Genomic DNA, 10,000 nt, shown 5'->3' on the forward strand with positions numbered 1-10,000 from the left:
AATGACAATTCTATGCGAATTAGTTAAAATATTTCTCCCCTATGATATCAATAGAAGTATTGGATGTGATGATGAACAAATAAGTAAAGTAAACATTTCAGTAGAATACAAATATGCAATGTGAAGCATAAATGTTCCCTTAAGAGGAAAATACCTAATTAAAAAGGGGAAGAAAGATAAGAAAATTATTATGGTGAATATCGAGGAAGCAGATATGTATTGGAATGTGAATGTGTACACACACACACATTATATATATGTATATATATATATATATATATATATATATATATATATATATATATATATATATATATATATATATATATATATACAGAGAGAGAGAGAGAGAGAGAGAGAGAGAGAGAGAGAGAGAGAGAGAGAGAGAGAGAGAGAGAGAGAGAGAATGACCATGAATGGGAGGTAAATCAGTTGTTGTTTGCGGATGATACTGTACTGGTAGCAGACACAGAAGAGAAGCTTGACTGACTAGTGACAGAATTTGGAAGGGTGTGTGAGAGAAGGAAGTTGAGAGTTAATGTGGGTAAGAGTAAGGTTATGAGATGTACGAGAAGGGAAGGTGGTGCAAGGTTGAATGTCATGTTGAATGGAGAGTTACTTGAGGAGGTGGATCAGTTTAAGTACTTGGGGTCTGTTGTTGCAGCAAATGGTGGAGTGGAAGCAGATGTACGTCAGAGAGTGAATGAAGGTAGCAAAGTGTTGGGGGCAGTTAAGGGAGTAGTAAAAAATAGAGGGTTGGGCATGAATGTAAAGAGAGTTCTATATGAGAAAGTGATTGTACCAACTGTGATGTATGGATCGGAGTTGTGGGGAATGAAAGTGACGGAGAGACAGAAATTGAATGTGTTTGAGATGAAGTGTCTAAGGAGTATGGCTGGTGTATCTCGAGTAGATAGGGTTAGGAACGAAGTGGTGAGGTAGAGAACGGGTGTAAGAAATGAGTTAGCGGCTAGAGTGGATATGAATGTGTTGAGGTGGTTTGGCCATGTTGAGAGAATGGAAAATGGTTGTCTGCTAAAGAAGGTGATGAATGCAAGAGTTGATGGGAGAAGTACAAGAGGAAGGCCAAGGTTTGGGTGGATGGATGGTGTGAAGAAAGCTCTGGGTGATAGGAGGATAGATGTGAGAGAGGCAAGAGAGCGTGCTAGAAATAGGAATGAATGGAGAGCGATTGTGACGTAGTTCCAGTAGGCCCTGCTGCTTCCTCCTGTGCCTTAGATGACCCCGGAGGTAGCAGCAGTAGGGGATTCAGCATTATGAAGCTTCATCTGTGGTGGAAATGTGGGAGGTTGGGCTGTGGCACCCTAGCAGTACCAGCTGAACTCGGTTGAGTCCCTGGTTAGGCTGAAGGAACGTAGAGAGTAGAGGTCCCCATTTTTGTTTTGTTTCATTGTTGGTGTCGGCTACCCCCCAAAATTGGGGGAAGTGCCTGGGTATATGTATGTATATATATATATATATATATATATATATATATATATATATATATATATATATATATATATATATATATATATATACATATCATCTCTTTCTACGACTATTGACGCAAAGGGTCTCGGGTAGATTTCGCTAGTCGTCTCTTTCTTGAGCCTTTAATTCAAAACTTTTCCATTCATCATTTCCTACTTAACGATTCATAGTCCTCAGATATATGGGTCTGGATCAGCCAGCTTTTCTAGTGCCTTATTGAGCCAGACTGAACGTTTGGTGAACTAATCTCTCTTGTGGAGTCCGAAAGGCATGACAAACAATCTCCATATATGCATCATCATGATCTTATTCATATATGACGGTCAAGTAATCTCTCATATAGTTTGATTTCCAATCCTGTCCTGACATTTAACTCTCAATATCTCTCTGACGGCTTTCTTCTCAAATCTACTAAATCTATTGGAGATTGTTTCATTGTCGTAACATTACTCGAGTCCATAGAGGAACACCGATCACACTAAACTAATATATGGTCTGATTTTTATATGCAATCTTGAGGGTTTTGTTTTAATCATTATTTCATTAGTACCATCTATAAAATTTACTATAGAAAATAAGGAAAGCAACCGTATCCCATTTTAAGACACTTTAATAGTTGAAGAAACAGTTAAATTTAAGTTTTCCATGTATAGAAAGCCTACCAATAATTTTTCATATGTACATTTCTACTCCGGTCACTCTGAAAATGTAAAGCATTCGGTTTTTTCCTCTATGTTCCTCAGGGCATTTAGGACGAGTTCACTAAAATTGAAAAAATTATACAAATCTTTGCTATCCCAAACATTTCTTAGAAAAATGTATAAATAAGGCTAAGAAAACGTTTATCGTGTCCAGTTAGAGAGGAAGGAAAAAATTAATAATATGCCTTGTTTGAAATTTCATGGTGTTTTTTAGATATTATACCCCTTATGGAAAAACTATTAATTAGGGTAGTGTTTCTATATAATTGTAAGTTTACGAACATGTTGATGAATAGTTCTGGAAATTATAATAATACAATATATAACTTATTCTATGTTGGCTAAACATCCAAAGGTATCTCAGTCCTATTAAAACAGCATCAGATGGCCATCTCTTGGGGTTCTCTTAATAATGACTTAGCCTCCGACTGAATAGGGTCAGGTCATAGAATTGGATGGTGAGAGGCTAATAAGATAATCCATGTAAATGACTATATACGAAGAAATATTGTTGAATCCTTTTTAATCTCCCATACCAAAGGTAAAAATTTGAATCTAAGCCCTGGTCTATTTTCCGTCAATCTGGTATTACCCTTTTATCTAAAATCTGACTTTTCGGGAAATATATATATATATATATATATATATATATATATATATATATATATATATATATATATATATATATATATATATATATATATATATATATATATATATATATATATATATAAATATATATATATATATATATATATATATATATATATATATATATATATATATATATATATATATATATATATATATATATATATATATATATTCATATCTATCTACTGTATATATATATATATATATATATATATATATATATATATATATATATATATATATATATATATATATATATATATATATATACATATATATATATATATATATATATATATATATGTATATATCTATATATATATATATATATATATATATATATATATATATATATATATATATATATATATATATATATATACATATACATACATATACACATACACATATACACATACATACATATTTATATGTAGATGTGTTTTACATATACAAATAGTTTTGCTTATGTATTCATATAGATAAGGCTCCCGTGTTTTCATATAAATAAACTGTACTGAAAGTCAAAAACAAGAATTTACCCACCACCAGAAATGACCCTTTTTGGCAGGTGTCTAATGAGGTTGGAGCTCCGCCCAGTTAATACCTGACCTCAGCCCAGGTAGCTGGTAAGGGAGTGTCATTGTTCTCTAGATCTCTATATGTATGCTCATACGTTTATTTTCCCAATAAAATGTAAAGAAACCTCTCTCAATAAATCAGACCTTTGAAGAAGTATCACGAAACTAGTCAGGACTTAATAGTATATTTCGTATTTTCATTTTCCTTGTGGTTCTTCTGCATCTGAGCATCACATTTTCCTGTGATTTTTACGCATATGTATACACACACACACACATATATATATATATATATATATATATATATATATATATATATATATATATATATATATATATATATATATATATATATATATATATATATATATATATATATATATATATATATATATATATATATATATATATATATATATATATATATATGTATATATATATATATATATATATATATATATATATATATATATATATATATATATATATATAAATATATATGTATTTTTGGGCTCAAGCCATGTCGTCCTGATGGAAGTTCCTATAGGGTAGCTTCCTAGGGTATATTACAACTACGGCGATATTCCCAAAGAATTTACCTTAAGGTACCAGAATTCTAACTCCTGGAGCGAGTATCCCTCGTGAAAGGGATATCGCGACATATCAGAGGACGTATTCTAGACACGTCACATGGCAATCTACATCCTGGACAGAGATTTCGTCTCGTAGGAGGTGATTGGCGAGATACGAATTCGGGAAAGAAAAAGGGGAGCAGCTCCCAAGGCTTCCCTATCCCCCGATTCGTATGCGTGCCTGGCGCCAATCCTGGCGCCATCTGTATTCCTTTTTGCGTAGCTTAACAACTCGGTGTTTTTTCCTGTTTTTCTCGCAAATCTTGGATTTATTCGACTTTTCATGGCTTCTCCGTCTTCGTCGGCCTCTGATAAGTTGAGTATAGTGTCTTTTATGTATAAATGTAGGCTCTTGGTAAAATTTTGAGTGATTAATAGGATTAATCTTTGATACAAGAGCCGTAGCCTACCAGAGGCGTCTTGGACGCTGTCGCTCGCTAGGTATAAATTAGTTAGTCAGAGCGACATTCCTGGTTGTTTTGCTTTAATAAATTTTAGCTATTTAGCATTACATAGGATTTCCTTTCGTGCTTAGTATTATTTGGCGAAGTATTCGCCATTCTGGCCTACGCTAGGCCATGTAGCCTAGTCGTTTGGTCCTAGTACTTCATGCATGATTATGATTTTTCCGAGTGTAATTAAAATTTTATTGAAGCTTTAGGCTATACTTTATACATTTTAGACTGTGTGGAATATTTCCAAGATAATATACGAGTGAGTTTCGGTGAATTAGGTAATCGATTCTATTGGTGCCTAGGCTAGTTGCTTATGGAGCCTTAGTATACTTTATCATACTCCCCGGTTGCTTTCTTTTCTTCGGAGAAGGTATGCAATCCCTTTCCCTCTGTTTAAGCCTTGGGCTTATCCCTAAGTGGTTTTTTCCGAATTTATTTTCGATAAAACTATACTAGGGTGTTACTGTACCTTCCTGTTCCTGTAGTTATGGTTCAAGAGGGACAGAACAACAGAGTTTTTAGTCTGAGTCTGTGTTGTCTGGCTTGGGGCTGAGTCCCCCTCGCTGACCTAACACATACAAAGGGAGCTTAGCTCCCTTAGATCACTACCGAAGGTTTCTGTGGATATGATTCCTTCTTTTGTGATCTACCAGACTAGTCCTTGTTGCTGTTCTCGGGGGAGGATAAGTTCTTCCCTTGGGAGTAGCAACGCCTTCCTTGCTTTGGTGCTCTGGAAGCTGGCAAGTATTGCTGGCCTTTCCCTTTAGATCTCCCTTAGGCTAAGATAAGTTTCTTGGCTGCGGGTGATCTGTCACTAAAGCAAGGTTGGCAGGACCCTCTTGTCCCTTCCCCCTCTTTCTTCGTAATGGTCGAGCCATTACTGTACTGTACGTCGTTCTACATCTGGACCTAGTATAGGTTAGGATGTGGAATTGACTCAGCCCCTTGCCGGCCGACAGAGCTGCCGGCCGGCAAGGGTCTTATGTTTTCGAGTGCTGCCCGGACCTCTCTTGGTCCCTCATCCATGCCTGCCTGTAGAGCCAGACGGCATTGGTCAGGAAGCCTGAATTAGTTTCTCCCCTTCCTTATATGCACTCTTTCGGTTGCCGGGCTTGGAGGCTGTGTACACTCTTATCCCGGCATCCATTCTATTTTTCTTCTAGTGCTGTACCTGTCCCTGGTGCCGGCCTATGAGGCCGGCAGCCGGGAAGGTGTAGTCCTCTGGATCTTTTGCTGCCAGCTGGCATCGGTCTTGTACCTTAGCCGGCCGGCTTATGTCAGCCCTTGTCTGCCGGTCACCAAGAGTGTGGCCGGCAGCTGGGTACTACCTTGTGTAGTTGCTGGCCGGCAGCCATTGCCGGCCAACACTGGCTGTTACCGGCCGGCAGTTGCTGCCGACCGGCACAGGCATTTGACCAGAGTGCTGCCGCCCTATAGCTGTTAAGTAGTATACTTTAAAGCTAGTTGTGGTGTGTGCCGGCCGGCAAAGGCAGGCCGGCACACATCCCTCTATACTGTACTAGTATTCTTCAGTATAACATATACAGTAAGAAGAAAACTATGGTAAGGGTTTTGGTACAGCACTGTGTCTTCTAACACTATTGTTTTTTCTTGCACATCCCTTTGCTGTTGCCCTACAGATAGGAAGCTGAGTTCTTCCCTGTCTATTATCCAGGATTTTAAAATCATTGCTTAGGTGTGAGCCCCACCTGTTTCCTTTGGAAACCTTGCATTGGTTACTCTAGAAGAGATAAACCATTTTGATTTTATTATCTGGAAGGCTGCAACAATGGGTTGTGAGGGAAACACAAGTGTGTGTCTTTCCTTTCTGAATTGTTATGCTATACTATGCATATCCAGTGATACATAGTTCACTTGATACTCATGGAAATTTCTTCTCTTTACAGAAGGACACTCCGAAGTGGGGAAGCGCTTTCTGCAATGTCAGCAGCAAGAACCTCTGCGGACATGAGTTTTGTAGAAGACACGCAGCATACGCTGTCTCCAAGGATGATCTCCGGTATTGGGACCCTCAGGTATGTACTGTGTGCACTAACCTGATTACTGAGACATTTAAATAGCTAGGAAGAAGCTTCGTACCTGGGTAAGGGGCTTCCAAAAGAACACTTCTGGCCCTTATCTTCCAAGTGAGAAGATGAGGGCGTATCCTTTCCCTAAGGCATCAGCTGATGCAGTGATTCCCCAGCCTCAAGAGGAGATCCCCTAAGTTCAGATCCAGGTGGATGCTGAAGTCGCGGTCGCGATGCAAGACATCCAGCTAGATGACAGGATGTCTGATGTGGACGGGTGTCAGGAGGAAGACCTCCTGGCAGAAGCCCAGGATGAAGTTCAAGCCCCTCTACATCGGCCGGTCTCCCAGTAGAGCTGGGACAGGCCCTCTCTTCTATTGTTGGAATGATCCAACAAATGCAGAAGGAGAATCAGGAGAAGGCGGCTGCAATGGAACTGCGAATGCAGTGCCTTGCAGAATCACATGGGCCCCAGAAAAAGCTCAGTGTGAAAGACCTTCCCTTGTGCTCAGATGCTAACCCATGGAGGTATGCTGAGCACATGCCGATGACGACTGGAAAAATCGTCATCTCGGATAAGCTGGGCTCAGTTCCCCTGGAGGGTGGAATTCTGGCCCAGCAAGGCATCATATCCGGACTGTTATGTCCGGCTGAGGAAGGAACCAGCTTCAAAGGAGGAGACAGAGCCGAAGGAGGTCATAGTGATGGACCATGCTAAGGCTCAAGCTCTACTTTCATCCTCGATGAAAGACAGGGGCTTCTCTAACTCAAAGGTAGCCGCATTGAATAGGAAGCTCCCTTCCTTTGTGTCCTCGCCTACTAGAGCCTTCCCCTTTTTACAGAAAGGGTTTCTGGCTGTACTAAAAGCAATCGAGGCCGGCAAGTCTTGCCCCTCCCTAGAGGAGTGTAAACCCTTGTCGCTGGCCCTGCCTATGGACCACAAAGACTGGAAGGACGTCCATCTTACGTTCTCAGTGGGAAAGTTGGAGGCTGATATTGCCGGACGTCAGTTCGGCAAGGACCTCCCTAAGCTGTCTGACTTTCTTTTGCGAAGTGAGTTCGATACAAAAGAAAGACTGACTGCCTCAATGTCTCTTCAGACTACTCTCGAGACGATGGCAAGTGACCCCAAGGTCCATGAAATGTTCATGGTAGTGGCCAAGCCTCATCTGGCCACAGTGACGAAGGACCTTTATGGCTTCGTCAAGGCAAGGAGAGCTTGTAGGGAGTTCGTGTTTACCTCGGCTACGGTGAGGCACGAGCCAAAGAAACTAATCTCCTCCAACATTTGGGGAAAAGACCTTTTCCCTACCGACTTGGTCAAAGAAGTTGTTGATAAGGCCGCCTTGGAGAATAGAAACCTTCTCCAGAAGTGGGGTCTGGCTATCAAAAGAAAGTCTTCCCCGGATGAGGGTCCTCAACCAAAGAGGAAGACTATGAGGACTAGGCTACCGTCTCGGCCAGCCAAGCCTCTTAGACAGCAACAGCAACTGCAATTGCCATTGCCCCCAGTGCCCCAGATCGTGGCACAAACCCCGACCACCTTTCAGTGGGTACCCCAGGCCGTGTCGACACAGTCCACGGCATTCACCCCAGCGTTCGAAGGGCAGTCTACTTCCTTTCGAGCAAAGCCTAGAGGAGCAGCCAGAGGCTCGTCTAGACGCCCCTTAAGGGGAAGGGGATTCAGGGGTGGTCGTGGTCAGGAAGGCAAGACCTCAGGACGGCAGTCCAAGTGAGGTGATACCGGTAGGAGGGAGACTTCTGAAATTTTGGGATCGGTGGACCTTCGATCCCTGGGCCCACAGCCTACTCAAGAATGGACTGGGCGGGAGCTGGTACAGCACTCCACCCCCGTGCCTTCGGTTTTTCCAACACTCCACCCCCGTTATGGAGGAGTACGTTCAAGAACTGTTGGAGAAAAAAGGTGATCCGAAGGCTGAAGCCCATCAATTTCTAAGGGAGGCTGTTTTGTGTTCCCAAGAAAGACTCGGAAAAGCTCAGAGTCATTCTGGACTTGTCGCCACTCAACAAGTTCATAGTGAATTGCAAATTCAAAATGCTAACACTACAACAAGTAAGGACCTTACTGCCCAAGAGGGCATATTCCGTCTCTATAGACTTGTCAGACGCCTATTGGCACATTCCAATTAGCCATCGACTCTCCCCCTACCTAGGGTTCAGGCTACAACGAAGACTATACGCCTTCGGAGCCATGCCATTCGGGCTAAACATAGCCCCAAGGATTTTTACGAAGCTTGCGAGCGTAGCTCTCAAACAATTACGCCTAAAGGGAATTCAGGTAGTAGCCTACCTGGACGACTGGTTGGTGTGGGCAGCATCCGAGACAGAATGCTTGCAAGCTTCCAGTCAAGTGATCCAGTTCCTAGAGTACCTAGGCTTCAAGATCAACAGAAAAAGTCTCGACTTTCTCCATCTCAAAAGTTCCAGTGGCTGGGAATCCACTGGGACCTTTTGTCACACCGTTTCTCCACCCCGGCGAAGAAAAGGAAGGAGATAGTGGGTTCTGTCAAGAGACTTCAAGATTCCGAAAGGATATCAAGACACGAGCAGGAGAGAGTACTGCGCTCTCTCCAGTTTGCTTCGGTGACAGACCCAGTGCTAAGAGCACAGCTAAAGGATGCAATCGGAGTTTGGAGAAGTTATGCATCAAACGCGTGAAGAGATCTGAGAAGACCAGCCGCTTCGGCTAAGTACTCTTCTCAGGCCTTGGTCCCAAGCCAGACATCTAAAGAAGTCGGTTCTTCTTCAGCCACCTCCCCCGTCGGTGACGATTCACTCAGACGCCTCGAAGGAGGGATGGGGAGGTCACTCTCATCGGAAAAAAGTCCAGGGGACTTGGTCCAGGCTATTCAAGACCTTTCACATAAAACTTTCTAGAAGCTAGGGCAGTGCTCCTTACCTTAAAGAAAGTCTCCCCGCGTCACTCGATCCACATAAGGTGGTGATAGACAGCGAGGTAGTTGTGAGATACTTGAATCGACAAGGATCAAGGTCACCACCTCTCAACCAGGTGATGTTGGCCGTCTTCCGATTGGCGGAAAAGAAGAAGTGGTACCTTTCGGCAGTTCACCTTCAAGGAGTCCGCAATGTGACAGCGGACGCTCTATCCAGGTTCACACCGATAGAGTCGGAATGGTCCTTAGACGCAGGATCATTCTCCTTCATTCTGAATCAGTCCCAGAACTGCAGATAGACCTCTTTGCGACGAAAGACAACAAGAAGTTGCCCCTGTATGTGCCCCGTACGAGGACCCCTTAGCGGAAGCAGTGGACGCGATGTCCCTCGACTGGAACAGATGGTCCAAGATTTATCTGTTCCCTCCTCACAACCTTCTGTTGAAGGTCCTCAACAAACTGAGATCCTTCAAAGGGTAGCGGCAATAGTGGCTCACAAGTGGCCGAACAGCGTGTGGTTCCTCCTGGCATTGGAACT

The sequence above is a fragment of the Palaemon carinicauda genome, chromosome 36, assembly GCF_036898095.1.
Source record: "Palaemon carinicauda isolate YSFRI2023 chromosome 36, ASM3689809v2, whole genome shotgun sequence".
NCBI classification, from domain to species: Eukaryota; Metazoa; Arthropoda; class Malacostraca; order Decapoda; family Palaemonidae; genus Palaemon; species Palaemon carinicauda.